Raw genomic sequence first — 17,435 nt, forward strand, 5'->3', positions numbered from 1 at the left:
TGAAGCCTTCAGTAAAAGGTAAAGAGACTGCAACCCTGTGTCCTCGTTATTGCCTGCACCTCACACCATCACCATCCACCTTACTGGGAAGCCCTGGGGATTCACTTCACCTGTGGGAAGGTATACCATCCAGCTGCTATTCCATCACCCCAGCGGACTCCACAGCAGTGTCGGTCACCCTGACCGAACACCACAGGTGGCGTCACGAACCCCTGACAGACTGTACTACCATTTCCATTGGACGCCCCTTAGCAAGGTCACGACCGGGTCCAGCCACCGTGACAACCGCAGAACTGAAGGAGAAGGGACCGGTACCGAGTGACTTGAGGCCCTGTGTCTGGGGGCGCTCCATAATAATAATGTATAATAAAAATATGCACAGGACAGTGATGACCCATAGTTAGTTCTCTTTGCATGTAACATAAACCCTGGTGAGAAGCAGACATTAGCCCAAAGGATATAGAAGAATTATTACAAAACTACCGTAGATATTTAATTTGAAGAAAAGATATCTCTAATCAAAATCATTGTCTCCTTTTCCCAGCGATTTGCTTCCATCCTCTGGTGAAGGTACAGTGATATATTCCCTGGAGCAGTTTTGTCAGTTGACCCAAGTCTGCCCTCAGGAGCACTCTCATCAATCCCCATCATCCTTCTTTAACATTTGAATAGCTTAAGATAAGGCTGCAAAGACCACAGGGGGTCTGACCCTATTTAAAAATGATTTTTTTATAGATCTCACAGATTACCTTCTTGTCCTCTTACCTTATCAACAAGAGGATGCCTCTGCTCCCCGCTGTTCCATTCGACCGTTAAGTACTGTAAATTTGAGGCTATTATGTCTCTTTGGGAATTTCTCTTTGAGTTCTAACAACTTCCCAGGGAAGAGTACTTAAGAATGCAATAAACCCCCAAGAAGACAATTAACTGGGGTGTAATTAACCCCTTCCATGCACTTTTTTTATTTTAATATATTTACCTTTTATTACACTTTGACCTTATGATCCCCATGATTCACCTAATGATGAAAAGCTGAATGGCAGAAAACTGACAAAGCAAAAGCAATTTCCTTTCATGCAATCATTCAATTTATGTATTGCTTTATTTGTGCTTTATTGCCAAGCAGTAGGTCACATACTTAGGATGCCAGACAGTGTTTTGGGGTCTTTGTGGTACTTCCCATATATTTCATGTTGCCCTTATTTAAATGTACTCATATGTTACTATTATAATCAACGTAATGTATTCTGATTGTTTCATGTAAAATTGACTGTGAATAATAACCTAGCAAGCAAATGGATAAGTCTATTTTAGTCCATAAGTCCAAAGTTAACTTTGAGGATACACTGTGATGGATCCTATGAAATGTTCTTTTGGTGGGGTACACGTTAGAGCCTCCCCCATCCTAATTGGACAATCAGGACTCTGCAAATATTCCTTGGATACACGATCTGTTTGAATCAAGAACAACACTGGGTGAGATTGTTCCTTTATTTATGTGTTATATGTCTATTACTACTCACCACGGCATTGATCTGTTACAGATAATTTTTTAAATAAGATCTTGCTCGTTGATTGTTTAGGGTTTAAGGGTATGTGCACACGTTGCGGATTTGCCTTAGGAATTTCTGCTACAGATTATTCCCTCTCTTGCCCGAAAACGCAGGTGCAGTTTTGTTGCGGTTTTGCTATGGTTTTTGATGCGTTTTTGTGCGGATTTACATGCGGTTTTTACTGCGATTTTGTATGCGTTTTTTGAACCTACATAAAGATTATGCAATAGAAAAAAGAAAGATTGATGTCATTTCCTAGTCCAACCTCTTCTGTTTCTCCATTTTGGAAAGCCTTCCATTACCCACAAAATGAGTTCACAGGAAATGTCACCGCGGAGCCCACAGTGTGCCGAAGACAACAACGAACGTTAATTATGCCTATGAAGGCAATATCGTCTGTTGCTGTTAGGAGTGTTGCTACAAATGTTGACTCGTCAAAGACAGCAGGATAGCTACACTAAGAATGACATTTCTTTGGCTGGTTTCACATTTGCTTCTCTGTGTGCAGCGTATTATTATTATTATTATTTATTGTTATAGCGCCATTTATTCCATGGCGCTTTACATGTAAGGAGGGGTATACATAATAAAAACAAGTACAATAATCTTAAACAATACAAGTCATAACTGGTACAGGAAGAAAGAGGACCCTGCCCGCGAAGTCTCACAATCTACAAGGGATGGGTGAGAATACAGTAGGCCAGGGTAGTGCTGGTCATGCAGCGGTTTGGTCAATCGGTGGTTACTGCAGGTTATAGGCTTGTCGGAAGAGGTAGGTCTTCAGGCTCTTTTTGAAAGTTTCGATGGTAGGCGAGAGTCTGATGTGTTGTGGTAGAGGGTTCCAGAGTAGGGGTGATATGCAAGAGAAATCTTGTATATGATTGTGGGAAGAGGAGTTAAGAGGGGAGTAGAGAAGATCTTGTGAGGATCGGAGGTTGCATGTAGGTAAGTACCGGGAGACGAGGTTACAGATGTATGGAGGAGAAAGGTTGTGGATGGCTTTGTACGTCATGGCTAGGGTTTTGTACTGGAGTCTCTGGGCAATGGGGAGCCAGTGAAGGGATTGACAGAGAGGAGAAGCTGGGGAATAGCGGGGGGACAGGTGGATTAGTCAGGCAGCAGAGTTTAGAATAGATTGGAGGGGTGCGAGAGTGTTCGAGGGGAGGCCACAGAGCAGGAGGTTGCAGAAGTCAAGGCGAGAGATGATGAGGGCATGGACTAGGGTTTTTGCAGATTCTTGGTTGAGGAATGAACGGATTCGTGAAATATTTTTGAGTTGAAGTCGGCAGGAAGTGGAAAGGGCTTGGATATGTGGTTTGAAGGAGAGATCAGCGTCAAGGATTACCCCGAGGCAGCAAGCTTGTGGGACTGGGGAGAGTGGGCAGCCATTTACTGTAATGGATAGATTCATGGGGGGGTCACGTGAGATGGGGGAAAGATGATGAATTCTGTTTTGTCCATGTTAAGTTTCAGAAGAAGAAGCGGAGAAGAAGGATGAAATAGTGGACAGACATTGAGGGATTCTGGTTAGTAGGGAGGTGATATCTGGTCCAGAGATGTAGATCTGTGTGTCATCAGCATAGAGATGATACTGAAAGCCATGAGATTCTATGAGCTGTCCCAGGCCAAAGGTGTAAATGGAGAAGAGCAGGTGCCCTAGGACTGAACCTTGTGGGACTCCGACAGATAGGGGGCAAGGTGAGGAGGTGGTGTGTGAGTGGGAGACGCTGAATGTCCGGTCTGTTAGGTATGATGAGATCCAGGATAGGGCCAAGTCTGTGATGCCAAGGGATGAGAGGCTCTGACACAGTGGACCATTCCCTATTATTACAAAGGCAGCCGACAGGTCCAGGAGGAGGAGGACAGAGTAGTGTCGCTTGCTCTTGGCAGTTAAGAGGTCATTGGTGACCTTAGTTAGGGCAGTTTCAGTGGAGTGGTGTGACCGGAAGCCAGATTGTAAGCGGTCGAAGAGGGAGCAAGAAGAGAGATGGGATTACAGTTCAAGGTAGACGTGTTGTTCCAGTAGCTTTGAGGCATAGAGGAGAAATGATATAGGGCGATAGCTAGATACAGAGGATGGGTCAAGAGAGGGCTTTTTGAGGATAGGTGTGATGGAGGCATGTTTAAAGCTTGAGGGGAAAACACCAGTTGTTAGTGATAGGTTGAATAGATGGGTTAGGGTTGGGATGAAGACTGTGGTGAGGTTTGGGATGAAGTGGGATGGGACGGGTCAAGTGCACAGGTGGTGAGATGTGATCTTGAGAGTAGAGTGGAGAGTTGATCTTCTGTAATGGTGGAGAAGTTGGTTTTGGAGGTGGAGGGCTGGGAAGTCGGGAGGAAGGGCTCTGGGGGTTGTTGACCAAAACTGTCTCTGATGTTATCAATCTTCTGCTTGAAAAATGAGGCAAAGTCTTCAGCTGAGATGAGTGGGGAGGGAGGAGGTCCTGGGGGGCGGAGGAGAGAATTGAAGGTGCTGAATAACTGTTTAGGGTTGTGAGGTATGGAGGATATGAGAGATGAGAAGTAGGTTTGTTTAGCTGTGGCGAGTGTGGTCTTGAAAGTAGTGAGGGACTGTTTGAATGTGATGAAGTGCTCGTTGGAGTGGGATCTTTGCCATCTGCGCTCAGCAGCCCTGGAAGCTCGCCTCAGTTCTTTGGTCAGGCTGGTGTGCCAGGGCTGTCTGTTGATTTTGCGAGCTTTGGTATTATCCGCCCAGTTCCGCATGCTTACCTATCTTTAACATGGTCTACGCAGGGACATGTGTTTGCATGCGTCTGCGTATGCATGCATTGTTTTTTATTGTGCGCGAGGTCCAGCAAATGCAACATGTTGGATTTTAAGGCGTCAATTATGCAGTAATCTGCATGTGGACAATTGCGGATCACTGCCTTATCATTACTATGTATGTAAACACATTGTTACTCAAGGACATGTGTATGCATGCGTACAATGTGCTTGCCCACTGGGACTGCGCAAGTGACATATTGACACACGTTCTTGTGGAAATATTGAACGCATACACATAAACCACAAATGCATGCACAAATATTGTTTTTGTTGGCGTAATGCGTAAAATTATGTTTTTCAAAAATGGTGTATAATCAGGCTTTTGCATACCTTTCCAATGCGCTTGTGCATGCAGATGATACGATGCACATAAATAAAAATGTAAAATTTTCCTTTACCTTCATTTATTACTGTGCTGTGCAGTAACCAATATTTTATTCTTAGGAGCGGCACAGAAGGAGAGCACAAAAGATGTGGGTGCACCCAATTGTGGCAGAGCGGACAGCAAAGGGGCACTTTCACGTGCTATACAGAGATTTGAGGAGGTAAGTTACCCATATGTAAATAAAAATATGTACAGTGGGGCAAAAAAGTATTTAGTCAGTCAGCAATAGTGCAAGTTCCACCACTTAAATAGATGAGAGGCGTCTGTAATTTACATCATAGGTAGACCTCAACTATGGGAGACAAACTGAGAAAAAAAAATCCAGAAAATCACATTGTCTGTCTGTTTTTTTAACATTTTATTTGCATATTATGGTGGAAAATAAGTATTTGGTCAGAAACAAAATTTCATCTCAATACTTTGTAATATATCCTTTGTTGGCAATGACAGAGGTCAAACGTTTTCTGTAAGTCTTCACAAGGTTGCCACACACTGTTGTTGGTATGTTGGCCCATTCCTCCATGCAGATCTCCTCTAGAGCAGTGATGTTTTTGGCTTTTCGCTTGGCAACACGGACTTTCAACTCCCTCCAAAGGTTTTCTATAGGGTTGAGATCTGGAGACTGGCTAGGCCACTCCAGGACCTTGAAATGCTTCTTACGAAGCCACTCCTTCGTTGCCCTGGCGGTGTGCTTTGGATCATTGTCATGTTGAAAGACCCAGCCACGTTTCATCTTCAATGCCCTTGCTGATGGAAGGAGGTTTGCACTCAAAATCTCACGATACATGGCCCCATTCATTCTTTCATGTACCCGGATCAGTCGTCCTGGCCCCTTTGCAGAGAAACAGCCCCAAAGCATGATGTTTCCACCACCATGCTTTACAGTAGGTATGGTGTTTGATGGATGCAACTCAGTATAATTTTCCTCCAAACACGACAAGCTGTGTTTCTACCAAACAGTTCCAGTTTGGTTTCATCAGACCATAGGACATTCTCCCAAAACTCCTCTGGATCATCCAAATGCTCTCTAGCAAACTTCAGACAGGCCCGGACATGTACTGGCTTAAGCAGTGGGACACGTCTGGCACTGCAGGATCTGAGTCCATGGTGGCGTAGTGTGTTACTTATGGTAGGCCTTGTTACATTGGACCCAGCTCTCTGCAGTTCATTCACTAGGTCCCCCCGCGTGGTTCTGGGATTTTTGCTCACCGTTCTTGTGATCATTCTGACCCCACGGGGTGGGATTTTGCGTGGAGCCCCAGATCGAGGGAGATTATGAGTGGTCTTGTATGTCTTCCATTTTCTAATTATTGCTCCCACTGTTGATTTCTTCACTCCAAGCTGGTTGGCTATTGCTGATTCAGTCTTCCCAGCCTGGTGCAGGGCTACAATTTTGTTTCTGGTGTCCTTTGACAGCTCTTTGGTCTTCACCATAGTGGAGTTTGGAGTCAGACTGTTTGAGGGTGTGCACAGGTCTCTTTTTATACTGATAACAAGTTTAAACAGGTGCCATTACTACAGGTAATGAGTGGAGGAAAGAGGAGACTCTTAAAGAAGAAGTTACAGGTCTGTGAGAGCCAGAAATCTGGATTGTTTGTTTCTGACCAAATACTTATTTTCCACCATAATATGCAAATAAAATGTTAAAAAAAACAGACAATGTGATTTTCTGGATTTTTTTTTCTCAGTTTGTCTCCCATAGTTGAGGTCTACCTATGATGTAAATTACAGACGCCACTCATCTTTTTAAGTGGTGGAACTTGCATACAAGACCACTGATAATCTCCCTCGATCTGGGGCTCCACGCAAAATCCCACCCCGTGGGGTCAGAATGATCACATGAACGGTGAGCAAAAATCCCAGAACCACGCGGGGGGACCTAGTGAATGAACTGCAGAGAGCTGGGACCAATGTAACAAGGCCTACCATAAGTAACACACTACACCACCATGGACTCAGATCCTGCAGTGCCAGACGTGTCCCACTGCTTAAGCCAGTACATGTCCGGGCCCGTCTGAAGTTTGCTAGAGAGCATTTGAATGATCCAGAGGAGTTTTGGGAGAATGTCCTATGGTCTGATGAAACCAACTGGAACTGTTTGGTAGAAACACAACTTGTCGTGTTTGGAGGAAAAAGAATACTGAGTTGCATCCATCAAACACCATACCTACTGTAAAGCATGGTGGTGGAAACATCATGCTTTGGGGCTGTTTCTCTGCAAAGGGGCCAGGACGACTGATCCGGGTACATGAAAGAATGAATGGGGCCATGTATCGTGAGATTTTGAGTGCAAACCTCCTTCCATCAGCAAGGGCATTGAAGATGAAACGTGGCTGGGTCTTTCAACATGACAATGATCCAAAGCATACCGCCAGGGCAACGAAGGAGTGGCTTCGTAAGAAGAATTTCAAGGTCCTGGAGTGGCCTAGCCAGTCTCCAGATCTCAACCCTATAGAAAACCTTTGGAGGGAGTTGAAAGTCCGTGTTGCCAAGTGAAAAGCCAAAAACATCACTGCTCTAGAGGAGATCTGCATGGAGGAATGGCCCAACATACCAACAACAGTGTGTGGCAACCTTGTGAAGACTTACAGAAAACGTTTGACCTCTGTCATTGCCAACAAAGAATATATTACAAAGTATTGAGATGAAATTTTGTTTCTGACCAAATACTTATTTTCCACCATAATATGCAAATAAATTGTTAAAAAAACAGACAATGTGATTTTCTGGATTTTTTTTTCTCAGTTTGTCTCCCATAGTTGAGGTCTACCTATGATGTAAATTACAGACGCCTCTCATCTTTTTAAGTGGTGGAACTTGCACTATTGCTGACTGACTAAATACTTTTTTGCCCCACTGTATGTATATATATATATATATATATATATATATATATATATATATATATATATATATATATATATATATATATATATATATATATATATATATATATATATATATACTAGACTGTGGCCCGATTCTAACGCATCGGGTATTCTAGAATATGCATGTCCTCGTAGTATATGGACAATGATGATTCCAGAATTCGCAGCAGACTGTGCCCGTCGCTGATTGGTCGAGGCGACCTTTATGACATCATCATCGCCATGGCAACCATTATGACATCATCACTCTGCTACAGGGGAGTGGGAAGAGAGAGGCTAAATGCCAGAATAGGCGCATCTTACAGATGTGCCTTTTCTGGGGTGGCTGGGGGCAGATGTTTTTAGCCAGGGGGGGCCCAATAACCATGGACCCTCTCCAGGCTACTAATATCTGCCCTCAGTCACTGGCTTTCCCACTGTGGCAGAGAAAATTGCGCGGGAGCCCGTGTCAGTTTTTTCACCAATTTAACCCTTTCTTTTAACATCTAGAGCCCCCAAATTTTTTAACATTGTCTTTCACAAACTGTCAAGCACACGTGCACACGGAAAACAAACATAAATGTCCTCCGTGTGACATGCATACTCGACGGTGAAAAACCCCTAAAGTAAGCGCTGGCAGCAGGTGCTGAAGATGCTCTAATTGTTACCCCTTGCTATGGCGGCAATCACCGCAAAAAGGTGAGAATGAAAGATGTCTTTAACACCTGCCGCTGTGGAGCAGCGCTAACTGTAGCTCTTCTACCCCGGTGGCCATCCGTGTGGTAATAATGCGGCACACGGTTGCCACATGTGTGCCGCACGTATTACACACCCGGACACAACAGCTTTTTCTCTTTACGTTAATATTGTGTCATGTGAAACTGGCATAATGGGAACCTGTCATCATTTTTGCCCGCTATAAGATGCAGACACCGCCTTTCATGGCGTATCTAATCCATTGTCGAAATAAAGTATTTAAGATAAAGTATTTAACTACCATGTAAGCATGGGCTGTAGCACCACAAGTCTAGGTAGCTACATTCCCCTTCTTCCCATTCATTCCCCAGTTTTTACAGGCAGGGGTGGCTGCATTAGCAGACTCCTGCTTGTAAAATTATTTAACTCAGACTGATTAACAACGTGGGACATGACTGTAATGGCAGAAAGGTATGGGATATTGTTGTTTTTTTATTTTACCTTTTTTACAGAACGAGGGTCGTCATTTGGATTGAGAGTATAATAAACTATTACAACACCCTGTGTCTTTATATCAATAAAATACTTTTTTCATAATGTGTGTGTTTTATTAACCCTTTACTACTATTGGATTAATAATGGATAGGTGTCTTTTTGACGCCTCCCCATTATTAACCAGGCTTAATGTCACCTTACTATAGCAAGGTGGCATTAACCCTTTATTACCCCATATCCCACTGCTACAGGGGAGTGGGAAGAGAGAGGCTAAATGCCAGAATAGGCGCATCTTACAGATGTGCCTTTTCTGGGGTGGCTGGGGGCAGATGTTTTTAGCCAGGGGGGGCCCAATAACCATGGACCCTCTCCAGGCTACTAATATCTGCCCTCAGTCACTGGCTTTCCCACTGTGGCAGAGAAAATTGCGCGGGAGCCCGTGTCAGTTTTTTCACCAATTTAACCCTTTCTTTTAACATCTAGAGCCCCCAAATTTTGCACATCGACTCTACTAACATTAGTAGTGAGGAATATGTTAAAAAAAGAGAACTTTATGTAAACCATGTCTCATATCATGTCGGGTTTGGGAAGGAGATAGCAAAAGCCGCCAATTGAATTACCGGCTTTTCTGCTATCTAGCGCTGTATGAAATAAATTATATATATATATATATATATATATATATACTATATAATTGTCTAAGGGTCACTTCCGTCTTTCTGTCTGTCTGTCTTTCTGTCTGTCATGGATATTCATTGGTCGTGGCCTCTGTCTGTCATGGAAATACAAGTCGCTGATTGGTTATGGCAAAACGCCCACGACCATTGCCATGACCAATCCGCGACGGCCATAGTCTGGCAGCAAAATGGCTGCTGCTTTACTGCCCTGCAGTCAGCACTGAGCACTCACACAGGGTTAATGCCAGCGTTAACAGGGCACGGTGTAACGCACTTCGGTAACGCAGCTATTAACCCTGTGTGACCAACTTTTTACTATTGATGCTGCATATGCAGCATCAATAGTAAAAATATCTAATGTTACAAATAATAATAATAAAAAAAAGGTTATTCTCACCCTCCGACGTCGCCCGCTGTCCTCGGCAGTGCAAGCGTCAGGTTCCGGGGCCAAGGATGCTATGCGAGAAGGACCTGCCATGACGTCACGGTCATGTGACCACGACGTCATCACAGGTCCTGCGTTCATACCAACCCTGAGACCAGCAGCTGCCACGTGCACCGTACACAGGCGCCAGGACTTCAAGGGGCCTTCAAAAGGTGAGTATATGTTATTTTTTATTTTAAGTCTTTTTTAACCACGCATACAGTGCCCACATTGCTATATACTACGTGGGCTGTGTTACATACTGCATGGGCTCTGTTACATGCTACATCTCTGTGCTATAGACTATGTAGCTGGGCAATATACAACGTGACTGTCCAATATACTACGTGGCTGTGCAATATACTAAGTGCTCTGTGTTATATATGCAGCGCCCCAGAGACCTGGTCGTTGCAGTAATGTCGCTCTGCCACTAATGGGAGTGATGGCACGTCTGATGGCACTAAAGGAGTTCATCTGACCAGGTATCACCAGCACACATTACACTTCACACTCCGGCCACTAGGGGGAGCAAAAGGTTTTTTTTATTAGGCCACTCCTCACACTGGTAAAACTAGGGGTTGGATAGGAAGTTAGTCAGAAGCTGACTGGGTTTTGCCCAGGCAACATCCCGTGGCAGGGGGTGTTGCAGGGGAGACTTCAGGGGAGTCCCTGTCAGGCGTGGGAACCTGGCAGTGACTTAGCGACAAGAACAGAACGAAACGGAACCGCGCCTGCACTACCTTGCGGTGGTATCCTTAGAAAGGACATGAAGCGAAGGATATTGTGGACAGTGAGAAACGAGATCAAGCACAAAGGAGAGCCAGTAGGAGTCGTGCCCCGAGAATGGCAACATCCTACTGAGGCGCGTAGCCGGTGACCGGAACACCGAGGAAGTAACTGACTATGCCTTACTTCAAATACCGCAGGACAGTAAATTATAGGTTGGCTGTCTACCATACATCACCTAAGCAGACATAGAGGGCAACCGTGGAGAGGGGCGTCTCTAGGGTCCCAGAATAGCTCCAAGCCTTCCCGTCAAATGGGTGCGTCCTAGCCATAACAAACTTGGGGGACGGAGAGAAAGAACGAGAACAGAAGTTGTGAGGACTATCCCGAATGCTCAGCAGGGAAGCACTACATCACACAGGCGCTAGTGGTAGGCAACGATTTCCACCTGCAAAGGGAACTCTGGATGTGCCATCGGACCGGCCGGTCTCAGACAGCCCTGTTGACAGTGCTCTGGATTGAGGATCCTGAAGTCACCAGTAAAGAGGTAAAGAGACTGCAACCCTGTGTCCTCGTTATTGACTGCACCTTACACCATCGCCACCTACACCACTGGGAAGCCCTGGGGACTCACTTCACCTGTGGGAAGGTATACCATCTAGCTGCCATCACATCACCCCAGTGGACCCTGAGCAGCGTTGGTCCACCTGACCGAATACAACAGGCGGCGTCACGAAACCTTAGCTGACTTTCATCATCCCTTTTATTGGACGCCCCTTAGCAGGGTCACGGACCGGGTCCAGCCACCGTGACATCCCCAGAACTGAGCCAGAGAGGACCGGTACCGAGTAACCCGCGGCCCTGCATCTGGGGGCACTCCTTATACTACGCAGCTGTGCAATATACTATGTGGCTGTGTCGGTTCTGTTATATACTACTGTGCAATATACTACGTGGCTCTGTTATATACTATGTGGCTGTGCAATATACTACGTAAATATGCAATATACTATGTGCCTCTACAATATACTACGTGGCTATGTTATATGCTATGTGGCTCTGCTATATACTACGTTGCTGACCAATATACTACATAGCTGTGCAATACGCTTCATGACTGTGTGATATACTACATGGCTGTGCAATATACTACGTGCCTGTGCAATACACTACGAGGCTATGTTATATACTACGTAGCTCTGCTATATACTACTTACGCTGTGTTACATACTACATAGCTCTGTTATATACTACGTAGCTATGTTATATACTATGTTGGTTGTGTTACATACTATGTCACTGTGCAATATAGTACGTAGCCTGTGCTATATACTACCTACATATTCTAGAATACCCAATACGTTAGAATCGGGCCACCATCTAGTATATATATATATATACTGTATATATATACGTGTGTGTGTGTGTGTGTGTGTGTGTGTCCCTGACATTATATATATATATATATATATATATATATACTGTATATATGTTTTAACGAATATTTGAGCCCATGGATCCATTCTATGTCCATTTTGCAAGCTGGCGAAAAAATCTCGCCGTACTGATTACATACGCAAAATACGCTGCCACACCCTGCCTACGGATGACATACTGATCACTGTTTTGGGATCATTTTTGCGTATGACGCCTGTAAAATACGGACCATATTTCCCTACGCTGACTGTGACGACGGCCTAATTCTAACCCTAATACCACCCCTAACCCTAATTGCAACCCTAACTGCAACCATAACCCTCACCCTAACCCTAGTGAAAAAAAAAATTGTCTTTATTTTATTATGCTCCCTACCTATGGGGGTGATAATGGGGGGGTTTATATACTTTTTTTTTTATCACTGTGATAGAACCTATCACAGTGATCAAAATGTACCTGTAATAAATCCAAATCAGATTTGGCGGGCGCACTGCGCATGCACCCGCCATCTTGGAAGATGGCGGTGCCCATGGAGATGACGACCGGACACTGGAGCTCGGTAAGTATGTGAAGGTGGGATCGGACAGCGGGGGGGGGGGGGGGGGCGTGGGAGTGGCATCGGACTGCGGGGGGGGGGGCCTGGGGGAGATGAAGGGCCAGATGGAGGGGAACAGAAGACGGGAGGACGGAGAGGAGCAGAGAACTGAGGGGAGCAGAGGACGGAGGGGAGCAGAGGATGGAGGGGAGCAGAGGATGGGAGGATGGAGGGGAGCAGAGGACGGGAGGACAGAGGGGAGCAGAGGAGAGGGCAGAGGACGAGGACTCATCGCCGGACTATACCACTACTCTCCCATCATCATAGCCAGATGGGAGCAATAGTCACAGCCAATGACAGAGTACAAGAGTCACTATCATCGCATGGGGACAGATAAGACAGAGTACCAAAGTTACCAAATATATCAGCTGCCCGACATCGATCCCATGCGACGATAGGGCTCCATTTTCGTGACTAGCTTCATTCCTGCAAAACACAGACAACACTCCGCCCCTACACTTCCTTTTTGGTATGACATCATTTCCCTCTGCTGCGTTTCTGAGACCCAAATCTGCAACAAAAACGCAGCAAAACTGCTTATCTGCAGATTTGCTGCGGATTTGTCTGACTCAATAGAAGTCAATGGGTGCAGAAACGCTGCAGAAACGCAGAAATAATTGACATGGTCCTTTTTTCAATACGCTGCATTTTTGGTGCGGAATTTTGAGCACCATTAGCACAGCATTTTCTTTTTTCCATTGATTAACATTATACTGTAAATCACTTGCGGATCCGCAGCATTTTCGCGCGGAAAAAAACGCTGCGGATCCGCAGCAAGTCCGCAACGTGTGCACATACCCTGAGGGTTGAAATTTTCATATTCCCTTACCTGTGTTTATATATTTCCATCACTATAATCAAGTTAATTCCACAACTCCCGAGAAACCAACAGTCCTTTTTAGGGCTAATTCGTGGGTCCCGAGATTGCAGTGCTAGTGCTGTATATAAGAAGAGTAACAGACACCAAAACAGTGGAAAACCAGCCTATAATGGCCAAACTTGGAGCATGCAGATATATGAGGCCTATCACGGAAGTATTACACTGCCAAATGTGAGGCCTGTATTTTTTAAATGGAAAATAGTGCTGTATATAAGTAGAATAAGAGACAGCAAAAAATTTGGGAAACCGGCCTAAAATGCACAAACTTGGAGCACGCAGACATATGAGGAAATACCACACTGACAAATATGTGGCCTGTAATTTTTTAATGCAATACAGTGCTGTATATAACTAGGAGTAACAGACAGCAAAAACAGTGGGAAACCGGCCTACAATGTACAAACTTGGATCACGCAGATATATGAGGCCTGTCACGGAAATACCACACTGACAAATATGTGGCCTGTAGTGATGAGTGAACGTGCTCGCCACTACTCGTTACTCGCCCAAGTATTGCTATGTTCGGTGTACTCAGCGAGCAGCGAACATTTCCAGGATTATTCGGCGGTAACTGCAGTCTCCACCCAGCAGTTTTGGCGGACTTTAGAGACTCGATCATGGTGCAGGGATTGTCTGGCAGGTCATGAAACGCCACAGCCATCTTTGTTGTGGTCGTGCAGTGATTGGCTGGGCTGTACAGCATCATCCCGAGTCTAAGAGACCCGGCGCCGCCCTGCTCGCTGCATTCTGTTCCTGTTTCAGTGAGAGCAAGGAGAGCTGCTGCCGAGATAGGGTCAGAATAGTGGTTTTAGAGTTAGTGTAGATCTGCAACTCTTACATCCACAACTCCTCAGAAACCAAAAGTCCTTTTTAGGGCTAATTCGTGGGTCCCGATATTGCAGCGCTAGGTAGGCAGGGCATAGCATATCCACATCAGTGCAAGGCCTGCAGGCACTGTATGTGTGTCCATTGGTTCCACTGCATCCTTCCCAAAGCTCCATAACTGCCTGCTGCTGCAGCTTATTTACTGTCTATATACCTATTTTTTTTCAAAAATCCCCCCCCCCCAAAAAAAAATACAGTCTGTTCTGTCAAACTGAGGCCTGTTGAAAAGTTATAGTTTGTCAGGCATACGTAGCATAGTTGTGTGTGCTACCCTTGTGCCCTTTTTTTTTGGTGTTTTAAATTCACTGAAAGTTTGTTCATGGAAGGCCGGTGTACTTATTTTTTTGATGTGTGATACTCACATTCTACACAGCACTATTTTGCATTAAAAAAAAATTCAAAGGCCACAGATTTGCCAGTGTGATATTTCCATTACAGCTGTCATATATATCTGTTTGGGCATTGGAGGCCGGTGTACTTATTTTTTGGCTGTGTGATACTCAAATTCTGTACAGCACTATTTGGCATAAAAAAAATCCAAGACCACAGATTTGCCAGTGTGGTATTTTCTGTTACAGCTGTCATATATCTCTGTGCTCCAAGTTTGGGCATTGGAGGCCGGTGTACTTATTTTTTGGCTGTTTGATACTCAAATTCAATACAGCACTATTTTGCATAAATTAACTTAAAAAAAAAATACTGAATACAGTCTGTTAGGTCAGGCTGAGGCCTGGTGTTTGGGTTTGAAAAATCGTAGATTTGCAGGCATACTGATCACATATTATTTCGCTACTAATAAAGACATTTTTGTTGAGCATTTGAAATAGTGCAGTAGTCCATTTAAAATGGTTAGGGCAAGGGACGGGGAAGAGGACATGATGCTGAAGGTGGATCCAGAGGACGATGCCATGGGCAAGGTGAAAGAGGGCAACAACAAAGATCCACATCTTCTCGCTCGACCTTCCTGTCCCAGCTTCTAGGGGACCGCAGTACACCACTATTAAAGCCAGAGCAGTGTGAAACGGTTGTTGGTTGGATAGCGGATAATGCTTCCAGCCACTTAGTCACCACCACCACCTTGTCTTCCACACAGTCAAGTGTGAGTAACTGTGAGTGTGGCCAGGATATTCCTCACCCTGATCCTCCTTCCTCCCACCATGCCGAGTGCCCTGAGACAACTGATCCCACACTTGGACACTCTGAAGAGCTGTTCAGTTTTCCATTTCAAGATTCAGAAATCCCTGCCGGTCAACTTTAAGTCTGGAAAGATGAGATCGCATGTAGAGCTGCCCAAAGCTGTGACCAGCCCCGGTCACACGAAGGCGATGGTGGGAAAGTGTCACAAGAGGTGGACGATGATGAGACACAATTGCCAGAAAGTCAGGAGGAGGAGCAGGGTGCGGATGTGGAAGATGATGTGTTGGATGACATAGTGACTGACCCAACCTGGCAGGAGGACATGCACAGTGAGGACAGCAGCACAAATGGGGAAGGAGGCATATCCCCCCAACAGGCAGGAAGAAGCAGTGTGGTGGCCACAGACAGAAGGCGTGCATCAGTTCCCCATAACACCAACATGAGTGAAGTTGCCATTCCACCTGTGAAATCTTCCAGAGTCTGGCTATTTTTTAAAGACACTGCCGATAACCCCAAACAGGCCATTTGCAGCACCTGCCATGCCCGCATCAGCAGGGGCAGCAAAACAACCAGCCTGACCACAACCAGCATGATCAGGCACATGCAAGCAAAGCACCCGACTTTGTGGGCCGAACCCCAGGCTCCAGGACCACTGCCTCCTTGTCACACCTCTGCTCCTTCCACTGTTTTGCATAGAAGCCAATCCCCAGCACACCGTGCATGTGAAGATGCCTCTAGCCCTGCACCTGTTGTGGCTCACAGTCAAGCAGAACCATCAGCAAGCCCGTCCACATCCTTGTCCGAGCACAGCGTTCAGTTGTCTATAACCCAGTCTTTGGAACGCAAGCGTAAATACCCAGCTAACGCCCCACAGGACACAGTCCTCAATTCTAATATTTCTCTTCTGCTTGTGATAGAAATGCTGCCTTTTAGGCTTGTTGAGACGGAAGCTTTCCGCAACCTGATGGCGGCGGCCGTCCCAAGGTACTCAGTCCCCAGTCGCCACTATTTCTCCCGCTGTGCCATACCGGCATTACACCAGCATGTGTCCCACAACATTACCCGTGCCCTCAATAATGCTGTTACCGGGAAAGTCCACCTAACCACGGACACATGGACAAGTGCTTGTGTGCCAGGACGGTACATCTCAAGGATGGCACACTGGGTTAACATAGTGGAAGCCGGGACTCGGTCGGACATTGGGATAGAACACATCCTCCCCATGCTGAGGATTGCTGGCCCTACGTCAATCAGGATTGCCCCCACAGTCTACAGCTCCTGCACCTTCTCCTCCTCCTCTTCTTCATCCTCCATCTCTGAAATCAACACATCAGTCAAAAGCTGGAAGCACTGCAGCACTGCCTCAGCCAAGCGGCAACAGGCTGTACTGAAGCTAATCTGCATAGGTGACAAACTGCACAATGCAGAAGAGTTGTGGACAGCGCTGAAAGAGCAGTCAGATGTTTGAATGACACCGCTGAACCTACAGCCAGCCATGGTCAAGTGTGACAATGGCCGTAACCTGGTGGCGGCTCTGAGGCAAGGTGAGCTCACACACATACCTTGCTTGGCCCATGTGCTTAACCTCGTGGTTCAACGTTTTCTGAAAAGCTACCCAGAGCTGCTGGATCTGCTAGTGAAAGTATGCCTTCTATCTGCCCATTTTATAAAGTCAGCTACAGCTTCAGCCGCCCTTGCCGTGCTTCAGCAGCGTTTTCAGCTTCCAGCTCACTGACTGTTTTGTGATGTCCCCACGTGCTGGAACTCTACGCTGTATATATTGGAAAGGATGTGAGCAGAAGATGGCCGTTGTTGACTACCAACATCAACAAGGCCATCGAATTTCAGGTCAGACTCCACACATAAGACCTCAGGAGTGGACATGGATGTC

The sequence above is a fragment of the Ranitomeya imitator genome, chromosome 6, assembly GCF_032444005.1.
Source record: "Ranitomeya imitator isolate aRanImi1 chromosome 6, aRanImi1.pri, whole genome shotgun sequence".
Classification (NCBI taxonomy): domain Eukaryota; kingdom Metazoa; phylum Chordata; class Amphibia; order Anura; family Dendrobatidae; genus Ranitomeya; species Ranitomeya imitator.